At 34.0% G+C, this 13,603-nt stretch overlaps 1 long non-coding RNA gene across 1 annotated transcript; it reads left to right on the plus strand.

The window, feature by feature from the left end:
* Positions 1 to 8,207: 8,207 nt before the first annotated feature.
* LOC131935242 (uncharacterized) lies at positions 8,208 to 12,562 on the plus strand. The gene is made up of 5 exons (XR_009385912.1): positions 8,208 to 8,238; positions 9,573 to 9,733; positions 10,592 to 10,717; positions 11,053 to 11,212; positions 12,508 to 12,562. It is a non-coding gene; the product is annotated as an uncharacterized LOC131935242 (long non-coding RNA).
* Positions 12,563 to 13,603: the final 1,041 nt, after the last annotated feature.

Genomic DNA, 13,603 nt, shown 5'->3' on the forward strand with positions numbered 1-13,603 from the left:
ATGGTCTCGGTCGCAAACCGTCTAACTCAAAAAAATTCGATTTTCTTTTTTTTACATAAATCAAAAGCCAATATGATTCCCCATAATGCCTGAAAATATTAGAGAAATCTGTAGAATGATTATTGAGATATAATCATTTGAACAAACCGCCTATTATTTCTAGCGCTAAAAATCTCGGCGCAAAACGAATATCGCTATATTTGTCAGTACACTTTTGATCGGGAACGCAGTCGCACGCCGTAATCACACAATTTTACAGCACAGCAGTCACAGTACTTATAGGTAAGGATATTTGATTAATTATGTTCAACTATTCTATTACATTTTATTATTTTAAAGAATAATAAACAAATAGTATTTGTTTAATATAGCCTACTTCCAGATTTTCAATAACCAAACTGATTTGTTTACATTTTTTAGGCTAACACAATGCTTTGAAACTAGATCTTTATTCTAGAATCTAAATATCAATCAAAACAATATAATTCAAATTATATTTCTACAAGACTGTGCAATAAATTTAATAATTGTTGATTCACTACTAGCTTTAGATTGAGGGTTTAGATACGTGTTAAGAAATGTTTATATGGTAGGTTACAAAATGTTTGGCGTACATGTTCAACGACATGGTTAGTTGTCTTTAGTAGATGCTTTTATGATTAATTTTAGAACAGACCAGCCTCTCTCAACAGACCAGCCTGTCTCAACAGACCAGCCTCTCTCAACAGACCAGCCTCTCTCAACAAACCAGACTTACCACATAACAGACCAGCCTCTCTCAACAGACCAGTCTCTCTCAACATATCAGCCTCTCTCAACAGACCAGCCTCTCTCAACAGACCATCCTCTCTCAACACACCAGTCTTACCACATAACAGACCAGATTCTCAACATATCAGCCTTTCTCAACAGACCGGCCTCTCTCAACAGACCAGCCTCTCTTAACAAATCAGCCTCTCTTAACAGACCAGCCTCTCTCAACACACCAGTCTTACCACATAACAGACCAGCCTCTCTCAACATACCAGCCTCTCTCAACATACCAGCCTCTCTCAACAGACCAGCCTCTCTCAAAAGACCAGCCTCTCTTAACAGATCAGCCTATCTCGACAGACCAGCCTATCTCAACAGACCAGCCTCTCTTAACAGACCAGCCTCTCTCAACATACCAGACTCACCCGACAGACCAGCCTCTCTCAACATACCATCTTCTCTCAAAAGATCAGCCTCTCTCAACAGACCAGCCTCTCGACATACCAGCCTCTCTCAACATACCAGCCTCTATCAACAGACCAGTCTCTATCAACAGACCAGCCTCTCTCAACAGATCAGCCTCTCTCAACAGATCAGCCTCTCTCAACAGATCAGCCTCTCTCATCAGACAGCCTCTCAACATATCAGTCTCTTTCAACAGACCAGTCTTACCATACAATACACCAGCATCTCTCAACTGACAAATCGTAATGGCACCAGCATCTCTCAACAGACCAGCCTTTCAAAACAGACCAGTCGTAACATTAAGGCACCAGTAACTCACAAGAGACCAGTCTCTCTCAGCAGACCAGTCGTAATATACAAAAGACCAATCTCTCTCAACTGACCAATCTTACCCTCCAAGATACCAGCCTCTCTCAACAGACCATTCTTACCATACAAGAGACCAGCCTCTCTCAAAAGATTAGTCTTATCCTACAATAGACAAGCCTCTCTCAACACACCAGTCCTACCATACAATACACCAGCCTTTCTCAACAGATCAGTCGTAACATACAATAGACCAGCCTCACATAACAGACATTAGACACCAACCTCTCTCAAAAAGACCAGCCTTACCATACAAGAGACCAGCCCATCTCAAAAGACCAGTCAGACCTATCAAGAATTCAAAGCGACAGATATTCGTGCACTGCAGTACAAGCCTGATACTACTGTCTACTTCAAAGTGAATTAGCAGATAGCAGGCAATTGCTAAGCTAGGGTCGTAAGATTATGATCTCATCTGTAGCCCCTGCCAAGTTGTACAAGAGCAGAAAAAAAAAGATAAAAGCTGTCATATATGAGCACCTAAAAGCAAGTCATAAACACACCTTTTTATGATGATTTCCCTGATTTTAAAAATATGTTGCCATTTTAATGTTTCTTTATGTGACGTTTATAAAATAAATTTTAAAAATAAACACATTTTTTTGTGTTACATTTTGTAAAATAAGTAAACATTAGGTCAGTATTAATGTGATTAGTGTGTTATGTCTCATTCATAATATATCTGACAATACGGTTTCTGTTTTTACTATTATCATTCTACAAACCCAGCCACCACCAGATTTAGTAACATAAACTGTGAGAATAGAAAGATGTAATAAATAAAGCATAACCTTCAACAGTTAACAAGTCTAGTGCTAAATAGAGACATAATGAATACACTCGAAAGCGATAAAGCCATACTAAAAAATCACTATTAAAAATTAAACTGACCCCATAATGTAGAATAAACTCAAATAATTAAAATATGAGCCCAAAACTATAATCTAAATATTATGAAGTGTTAATTATAACTTAAAAACATAAACATAACTAAATCACGTTCATTGGACAAAACGAACGAACACGCCTAAGACCGAAATTCTCGGCTCAAAACAAATAAGTCTGCGCGCGCACAGATAGACGGTTTGCACCGAGAATTTTAGACCGAGCAAACCGTCTATCTTTTTAAACATGCTATAATTTTGGAAATATCAACAAAACCCATTTTAAAACGCAACAGTATAGTCGGCAGAGAGTTTCTTCGTAGATATCTTTTTAAAAAATTTGTATTAGAGCGATCGATAAGGAAATAATCAGTTTTTTTGTCTCTCCTGTAAAATTTACATTTTCGGAGTTAGACGGTTTGCGACCGAGACCATCGATATATATATATATATATATATATATATATATATATATATATATATATATATATATATATATATATATATATATAAATATATATATATATATATATATATATATATATATATATATATATATATATATATATATATATATATATATATATATATATATATATATATATATTGTTACGACCCTCTTCTCTAATCCTTTCGAACTAGTCAGGGAATCGTAAACAAAAAGAAGAAAATAAAAATAAATAAATGCCAACTTCAGTGATCTCTATTTATTTCCACAAATTACAACAGACATGTATATATATATATATATATATATATATATATATATATATATATATATATAGGCCTATATATATATATATATATATAGCCTATATATATATACATATACATATGTATATATTATATAATTATATATATATAAATTTATATGTATATATATATATGTATATATGTATATATATATATGTATATATATATATGTATATATATATATATATATATATATATATATATATATATATATATATATATATATATATATATATATATATGTATATATTTACGTATAAATATATATATATATATATATATATATATATATATATATATTTACGTTTGAATACATATATATATATATATATATATATATATATATATATATATATATATATATATATATATATATATATATATATATATAACTTTTATCCTGAGGATTTTCAATGGTTTTAACTAAATGTAACCGGTGTTTAAGTATATGCACGTTAAGTACATCTGTGCGTGCTGATTATCTTGATTCATACTAACATTCTTAAGTTGTGTAGATTTTTCAGTACATTTATTAAACTACCTTCCACGTACAACACGTTTATGCGTTTGTGCTCAAGGGTTAGTGTAGCCACGCCTATGCTCAGCTGCCCGTGCTTTCTCTACCAGCAGATACTTATTGTAGTTAAGGGAGTGGGGGGGGGGGGTCTCATAAACACAACATCAAATCTTCTATTCAAATAACCTAAAATACATATTTTAAAATACTATTTTAACACTGACTCCGTAAAAAACGGAAGAGAGGGCGCCCAAGACAGACCTGGAAGCGGAGTCTTCTTGAAGAACTGAAGCCAACAGGGATGTCTTGGAGACGGCAAAATTAATAGCCGGGGATCGGAAGAAATGGAAGGAAATGGCGGAGGCCCTATGTTCCATAAGGAGCAAAGAGTACTAAGTCAAGTCAAATCCGTATACATTAATTAGTAAACAATGCCGTTTTATTAGTTATTTTATTTTTCAAAAGCACATTGCCTTCAATATGCAATTATTAATTCAGAAACTTATACAGTGTTTTTTTTTTTATTTTTTACCCGATTATTGTTTTAGAAGTATAAAAACTAAAATAGCAAATGGGTTCATTTGTTATAGACATTTACGTGGCTACTGTATTGTAGCTCTGCTGAACGCGCTGTACAAGAGCAAAATATAAGGGCGGGAATGAGTTCGCCATTATGGAAGCTACTATTTGTCTGTATCGTCGTCCCTATACTTGTGTCGCCCGTGTGGTCGAATAATGGTCCTTGTTGTGTTTGAGGCTAACGGTCAGTCCCATTCGCGGTTCAAAGGTCACGCCAGCCCGCGTCTTTCGTGCATAGGTTGTGATTGTGCTCTGCCATGAAAGCTTTATTTTTTGTAGAGCTGATTGGCAGAATCGGTTGCACGTCTGACTTGATGCATGGAAGGCGAGGCGATTCGGTGCCGTGAGGAGTGGTAGGTTCGGAACCCGTCGGGTCTGTCTGTTCTGTCTTAACTTGGACTATATTCTGTACCTTTGTCTACCCTTGGCGTTGAAATAACACTTTCTGTTTACATTGCTATTTCAGTCACAACGCCTGCTTCCACCCCTCACCATGTTTACACTATACCCATTAAGGAAGCTACTATTTGTCTGTATCGTCGTCCCTATACTTGTGTCGCCCGTGTGGTCGAATAATGGTCCTTGTTGTGTTTGAGGCTAACGGTCAGTCCCATTCGCGGTTCAAAGGTCACGCCAGCCCGCGTCTTTCGTGCATAGGTTGTGATTGTGCTCTGCCATGAAAGCTTTATTTTTTGTAGAGCTGATTGGCAGAATCGGTTGCACGTCTGACTTGATGCATGGAAGGCGAGGCGATTCGGTGCCGTGAGGAGTGGTAGGTTCGGAACCCGTCGGGTCTGTCTGTTCTGTCTTAACTTGGACTATATTCTGTACCTTTGTCTACCCTTGGCGTTGAAATAACACTTTCTGTTTACATTGCTATTTCAGTCACAACGCCTGCTTCCACCCCTCACCATTATGGCCAACATAGATGTTTGAAAAATTGAAAACAATTTGAAATTTCCCCGGAAATTAGCCAGAAAATGCGCACAAACACTCCTAGATATAAAACCATAAGTGGCAAAAATGAACTCGAATCGTTCGGGCGTTTAGATTTTCTTAAAGAAAAAGTCTAGCAACAAACATACTTTCATCAGCTAGTGTATGAGATCCGCCAGTTTGCTTCCTGCCTATACATTACGCCTCAACGAACACACTGTGTAATTTTCTAATGTTTTGACAGGAAAAACCCAAACAGCGTTGTAACTTTCACGATGTCTCTAGCACACGCACTTAGCTCATAATATCAAACACATCCACATTACACAAACAAACCTCACACACACATAGTCATATATATATATATATATATATATATATATATATATATATATATATATATATATATATATATATATATATATTTAAACATAGGTAGAAGTAGAGCATCCGTTTAATTATCACCCAGCCCTGATGGGTACCTTTCTCACGTTAAGGAAATTTATGAGCAGTTAAGTTAAGCAGAGAGATATGTGTGATGCATAGCACGGCTCAGCTAGACATTGGTCAATAGAATGCAATGAAAGAACTGTGCGATGGTCATATGACCAAATGAAGCGTGGGGAGCAGTTGGAGATAGTTGGAGGTAGCGTTAGAGAGAAGGTAAGTACGGTGTTTAGCGGTTAGACGTGTTAGGAAGCAGTTACAGTTAGCCATTGTTAAAAGATAGTCAAGTTGGACCTGTAGATTAGTTAGGGTATAGCTGTAGCAGTAGAAGTTGTAGAGTAGGAGTAGGAGATGGCTTGTTGTGTAAATAAAAAAAACTATAGAATACAAAATTGGACTTGTGTTTGATTTCACACACTGTACCAGTCATACATAAGAAGAGGCGATCCCCGGAATAGAATATATTATATTAGTGTACATTACGGTATAGGGAATTAAATATACAGACACAAAACCTACACCACCACAGTATATCTGTAATTTGCACGTTAAATCTAAATATGATGTAGTTTCCTGATCTAATTTAATTTATTATTGTACATCGTGTGTTTAATATATAAAAATATATAAAACCAAAACCAACCTGAGTTGTGCTCAAAAGCCAAGTAGCCTACACACCAAATGCATCGAGAATAAGGCATAGCTCTTACTCACTAACAGCCGATTGGCTGCTATTTGCACACGGTTTTTACTTTGTATCCTATTACACAGTGTAATTTACAATGCAACTGATTTGGATATAGCGTAAGTTTACAATATAGCAGTCGCTCTTCAGTATCTAGCCGGGAAATTGTACTGCTGACGTTAAGGCTTGTTAGCGAGTTCTAAACACCGCGCACATAGGCAAAATGAGGCTGTGGGGAGGGGGGGGGGATTCTCACTATTTACGGGGTGGTTCAGCAAAATGAAAAACTTAAAATCTACTGTAGATAAGATGCGTTTTTTCCAGTTTAAATTACTTAATGGAAGGGGAAATAGGTGACAACGCAGTAATAATACGAAATTGTTTGAGGTTGATGTAGTGAAACCCGACCTACTGACCTAATGGCACCGCATAATGTACTTCTATAAAAAGAATGTCATGCCTTTAAAATAATCCAAGGTATATTCACAATAATGTGAGGTATTGAAGTGAAAAAAGTCTATCAGCAGAGGGTGTGTGATTACAATATTGTTCTAAATTATGGCAGAAATCGATTGGTACATGTTTCAAGTCGCTAAGTGGTCTGGTTGCCGAGATATGGGCCAAAAACTGCATTTTTTCAAGGTTTTTTAGATTTTACGGGAAATCCATGAAAGAAACCCGGAAATTTTATGGCCTATGTTCATCTTCGTAACTTGCCTAACATAATTGCTTTTGGAACTAGTCATCGATATTGCTTTGTTGAGGAGGAGATACGACTTAAAGCTGCGGACACACATTCATACATTCATCCATCCATTCATCCATCCAGAAATGATGGGTTAATAAACGCAATTCTCCAGAATGGAAATTGCGCTAAAAAAATTATAAACGATTTTAATCTCATATTTCCTTCATTAAACAAAAACAAAATATAAATCAGAACCACTAGAGTCGAATTTCAGATTTACACTTCATCTTTAATATTGCTATTATTGTGTCTTATTAAACGGCGAATTCTTTGCAAATTATTAATTTAGTTAGCTTAAAACTAGGTATATGTATCAATTTAACAACAAAATCAAATGCAAACTTACTTTAAAATGAAATTAAAATTATATGTCAAATTTTTTTGTTTATACAAAAAAGTTGCTATCACTTTCTGGTCACACTCCTGAATATTTGTGCACTTCATAACAAATGTTCAAACGTCGTTAGTAGAATGCTGTCATGTATGTTCCATATTTCTATCAGTCATTATTGTAAGTATTGACATAATATCATAGGTTTTTAATTAGTTGGAAAGGTATGACAACCAGCTCTGAAAATAGTCTGGTGATCTATTTATAATTCTCTTCAACGTGAGTAGATTTTTTTAATGTATTTGAAAAAAAAGTGAAACTAAATAAACTCGTTTTCTTACACATTTTCTTTGTTGCTTTTTAGTTAAGAAAAATAGAATGACAACAATGATTTAGATGTGATTATGCATTTAACCATGCTCCTCCCCTATTCGTCCATTGCATAAAAATTTTCTAAAAGTTTCAAAAATTAAATGTATATCAAAAAAGCATTGTTCAACTCCATCTAGTGAGTTTCTAGAAAGCCTATTGTCGTTAAAAGGTCAAATACTTTCGCTTCAAAACATTGCTACCACTTAACACATCTCTGACCCTATATATATGTCGGCGTACTTTGGCCTACTACACACTGACACGTAAAAATTGGGGAAATTATTTTTACGCTGCGGCGCTTTTAAAAGTAAAAACAGTGGATCTTTGATGTGTTCTAAGGAACATGTTGTGAAGTATTCGTAGTGGGCTAAAAAATGGATGATTTATTTAACCGTGATAGGCGTAAGTAATATACTAATTTACCATTAAACTTTTTAGCGCAATTTCCATTCTGGAGAATTGCATTTATTAACCCGTCATTTCTGGATGTATGAATGTATGAATGAATGGATGGATGGATGGATGGATGGATGGATGGATGGATGGATGGATGGATGGATGGATGGATGGATGGATGGATGGATGGATGGATGGATGGATGGATGGATGGATGGATGGATGGATGGATGGATGGATGGATGGATGGATGGATGGATGGATGGATGGATGGATGTGTGTCCGCAGCTTTAAGTCGTATCTCCTCCTCAACGAAGCAATATCGATGACTAGTTCCAAAGCAATTATGTTAAGCAAGTCACGAGGATGAACATAGGCAATAAAAATTCCGGGTTTCTTTCATGAATTTCCCGGAAAAGCCAAAAAACCTCGAAAAAAGCAGTTTTTGGCCCATATCTCGGCAACCAGACCACGTAGCGACTTGAAACATGTACCAATCGATTTCTGCCATAATTTAGAACAATATTGCAGAAGAAAGTTTTAAAAAATATTCTTTCGTTCGGTCACAAAAAAATTTTGAATTAATTAAAATTTGGACCGAATTATTAGACATTTTATGCAACCACACCACACGCGTCATCACGTTCAATAGCTGCGCCATCACGTTCAATGGCTGCGACGTCACGTTCGGTAGCTGGGCGCGCAATGGTTTTTAGTCATGTTACTCTATTGTAAATAAAACATGTAAAATACTGAAAAAAAAATTAATAAAAAACGTTTTAATAACTAACCAATGGTTTTACTAACCCTGCTCTTGATTTATGCTAAGACAGAGCTATTTTTAGATAACACAAGGAAATTGCGCTAAAATTGTCACTAGACTTTTTTTAATTACTTGTTTTTCCATTTTGTTGTGTAAAAATTGTTTTGACAAATGTATGACAAATAAATACTTGTCCAGTATCTTCTTAGCAAATAATAGTGATTGTATGAAACTACATACTACATGGATGTCAGTGTTGGATTTGTGTTAATACAAATTATTTATACCTCTCAACATTAGTCAAATTCAATTCATCAAAAAACCTACAATGCTTATTTATAACGCAGAAAGACCAATGGATTATAATATCTATAAATGTCTACCGCTTTTCCTGTTACAACTAAGATTAGCCCATTTTATGGTAGTATTAATAGACAGTAGTAAATATTTGATTATTACCATAACCAGTTCGTTAATGTTTGGTAGCCGTCCAGCAAATATGATTCTTTACTTTCGCTGGACTATATTTGAAGTATTTAATTCCAAATGTCAACTATTTAACTGAAATAATTTGCAGGTGCCTTGATATCTGCTGTCATCCCAAGTGAGTTTACCCTTGGTAAACGTTTAGGTAGTGGAACTTTTGGTGAAGTGTTTTTGTTGCAAGATCCTAAAAATAAAAACAAAGAACTTTTTGCTGTTAAAAGAATATACCTCGATGGCATTGACATGGAAAAGGTAAATAGTTTCTTTTTTAACGTCGTTACATTTTCCACAACCTAACTTTTACTTGGTTTTTATTTATTTATTCAAAATTTTACTCTATTAGTTACAATATATTTTCTTTGTTTTATTTATAAAAATGAACATTATGCGTATTTAAATAGATTGGTGTTAATATTTAAAATATTTTAAACTGTTTACTTGTAAGAATATTTGAACTACCTTTAACCAAGGGTGCAGGCTGGAGTTTCTATGTAAAGGTGTTTACAATACTCAGTGCAAAATTGCTGGCTACTTCACTGACTGTATAACACTAGATCAAAAATGAGGCAAATTCGTTCTCAAAGGGATCGGCGTGGTCGAGTCGGTGAAGCTCATGGTTGCTAAACCCAAAAGTCTTGTTCGATCTCTCGGGCAGATGAGGCTCATTAGTTGGGGACAGTCAATCCTCTAGGAGAGCCAACTCCAAAATCAAACAATTGCTGCCTTGTAGTTTGTTCTTGGTTGGACAAAGGCTACAGAAGCAAATACAAACAGAAAAGGAGGCTGAAATCGGCGCATAACCAGTTGACATGTATACCTATGTGTGTTGGAAGAGATACCTTCCAACAATAAAATAAAGAAGAAGCTTAAGAAGTAGATTAATATTCATCTCTAAATAAATACAAATTAATTTGAGCCTAATAAAATTGCAGAAAAATTAAATATTGTCAAAACACTTTAAATACTAAACGACTTTTAAGTTAAAGTGTGAATTTTTGTATTCTAGCTATGCCTAATATTTTATGAATTTAGCTCATGTTAAAAAAATTAATTCTGTAAAAGTAGGGCATATTTAAATAATAATTATTTTTTATCAATGACTGTCCACAGGATATTATATTGCTATAAAATGAAATAACAATTTTAAAAAGAGCCGCCCATAGCAGCATAGTAACGTTCCACGGATTTTCTATGCATGAAAATGTGCCTTGCATTTTTATGGAATACATGCCAATGGTAATTTTTATTTTTGTATCTTTTTTATTATAGACAGTTTCAAACCTACATATTTAAACAATGCAAATGTAGACAACTAGCGCCTTTATATTTTTATTGTCAAATCTATTAATCTCAATAGCATTTCAATATTTTTATAACTTTAATAATTATGTTAGTATTAAAAATTCTTGATTAAAATCCTTATAAAAATATAATAATTGGCAACTATTTTTCTATAAACCAGATATGAGAAAAGGTACACTAATGCCAATTCAGTAATTACTTGAGTTAAGACTACAAATTATTAGCTACTGCAAGTACACTTTGGATTAATAAATAATGTTTTATATCAGGGATCCTTACGACAAATAATTGATTCTAACCTGGACATGTATGAAAGAAATCATCTGGAGCCTGTGATAAGTGAAAACCAAATTTCTCTGTACACATGTCAAATACTTGAAGGACTGGAATATCTTCATGATCGCAGGATCATCCACCGTGATATTAAAGGTGAATTACTATGACCGATGAAGCTGATATACGATGTATTCAAAATAGGCTACACAATGAATGCGACTAAGTCATCATCTATATATACCCCATATTGTACAACCAATAAATATCATTATATAGACCTGGTGAGGAAAAACTGCTGATACGATATTTCTTACACAATAGGCTGTTTTGTGTTTTGTTTTATTTTGTGACAATGAAATTTAATACATTTTGAATACATTTGATTGAACATAATATTGTTTGTTCTAGAAAATCCAGTGAGCTGGCAAACTGTAAAAACATTAAGAGAACATTTGTTATTCAAACTTTAATAAGTTTGGAATTAACACAATTGATATAAATATGGATGATAAATTTCACAAACGGCTTACAATATTACAGTACATCAAAAATAATATACTTTTTAGAAAATATTTAGAAGTTTTTCATCAAGAATATTTTTTGTGATTACAATCCACACGCGACTAACATATTTTTAAATTGATGTGTAAAAGATTATAAAATGCAACTGCAAGCTAGAGTTAGAGTGACAATTAAGTGGTTTTACGTCCATACATTTTTTACTTTCTCGATTATACAAAGTATAGAGAAAGTCTTGTAATCGTGCAAAAAAAAAATCGAGATTTTTACAAATCTTGACGTTTTACACCTCACTGATACGAAAAAACATAATTTTGCAATCTTGTCCGTATGTCTTTGTGTCTGTCTGTCTGTGTGTGTGTGTGTCTGTCTGTCTGTGTGTAAACACGATTACTTGAGTACCGTTACAGCTAGGTTGATGAAATTTCATATATAAGTATTATATCAAAATCGTAGATCCGTATCAATTTTTGAGCGATATCCGATAACCGGAAGTGGTACTTGTTCTACTTTGAATTTTTCAAAAGCCTATAACTTGAGTACTAATTCAGATAGATAAATGAAATTTCACATGTAAGTAAAAGATCTAATTCTCTACCTTCTATCACATTTAGTGAGTAATTTCCGTTGACCGGAAGTACTAATTTACGCTATTTCCGATTTCTCAAAAAACGCATGTAAATTTATAAAGTACTAATAACGCACATTTGGTTTTGGTGCTCGCTTGGTGCGCAATTTTTTTTCTACTAGATTTTATTCTATTTTTAAAAGTTTAAGTAAACAAAAATCATGTCTATATTCCGAGTTGACATCCCACGTAGTGTTATATTAGAATATTCGAGAAAGTTTAGGGGAGATCACTCCTGGTTTATTTATATTTTTGTTATTATGCTAAATAATTAATATTTTTATTATTTTATTTTCAATAGCTGCAAATATTTTGCTTGAAAATGAATCAAAAGTCAGACTTGTTGACTTTAAAGTAAAAGTAATGTTTTCCTTTCAAACCTGACGGTCTATGGGGCAAGTGAAGTAGAGTTCACTTATTTCTGTGACCTCGGTATATGAAGAGATAGTGTGGTCAGCACTATGCCCAGCCGCCTTTACTCTCCCTAACGTGAGTTAGGTACTCATCAGAGTTGGGTGGACTCAGGGACGGTCTACTGACTTGAACATGTACACTAACACAGCTGAAAAGGGTTCAGTACATTGGATGGCTCCAGAAATTTTTATACAGCTGCCATACAACACTAAAGTCGACATCTGGTATGCTTTCTATTTTTACAACATTTATTGAATCTGTCTTTTTTATTAGTAGGTTATTATGTACTTTAGAATATTATAAGATAGTTTGAATAAAAATAATTAGTTAAATATAATAGTTGGTTTTTTATTTATGAAGGAGTGTTGGTGCTACAGTAGTTGAAATGGCCACTGGTCATCCTCCGTCATGGAAGCTAACAAAGTATCAAGTCATCTACAAACTTGGATCTGGTAAACCTCACGATTTCATTTTACCATAATCCACATCGGAAAGTTTAAAAGACTTTGTGGCTCAGACATTCATAAAGGACCCAGAAGAACGACCTTCAGCAAAATCGAGAATTAAGCATTCGTTTGTTGCTGGTAAGTTTTATATTTTTTTTAAATATGCCCTATTGATTTGCGAAATATATGTTATTGGAAGTTGTTTCTTATTTTGTTAAACCAAATTAGACACTATCATTTTTCTAAATATATTATTTTAGTTAAACTTATTATTATTATACAATTCTTTAAAAATTAAACATTGTGTTTTATTTCTTCTTAGTAAAAAACAGGTAAATGCTGCTTCTGTTGTAAACTGTCGTGATTTTTCTGAAGCCCATACTTACTACTTTAATCAATTAGATTTATTAGAGAAGACTTGGCAGATGTATTTATAAAGTCCGAATAAACAGACTACACAACACACCACATGTATAGCCATATTGACCTTAGGGTAAACGGTCCTAGGTGCTTTGACCACAGGTGCTTTGACCATAG

The sequence above is a fragment of the Physella acuta genome, unplaced genomic scaffold, assembly GCF_028476545.2.
Source record: "Physella acuta isolate Inbredline_101_S28 unplaced genomic scaffold, ASM2847654v3 ptg000139l, whole genome shotgun sequence".
Lineage (NCBI taxonomy): Eukaryota > Metazoa > Mollusca > Gastropoda > Physidae > Physella > Physella acuta.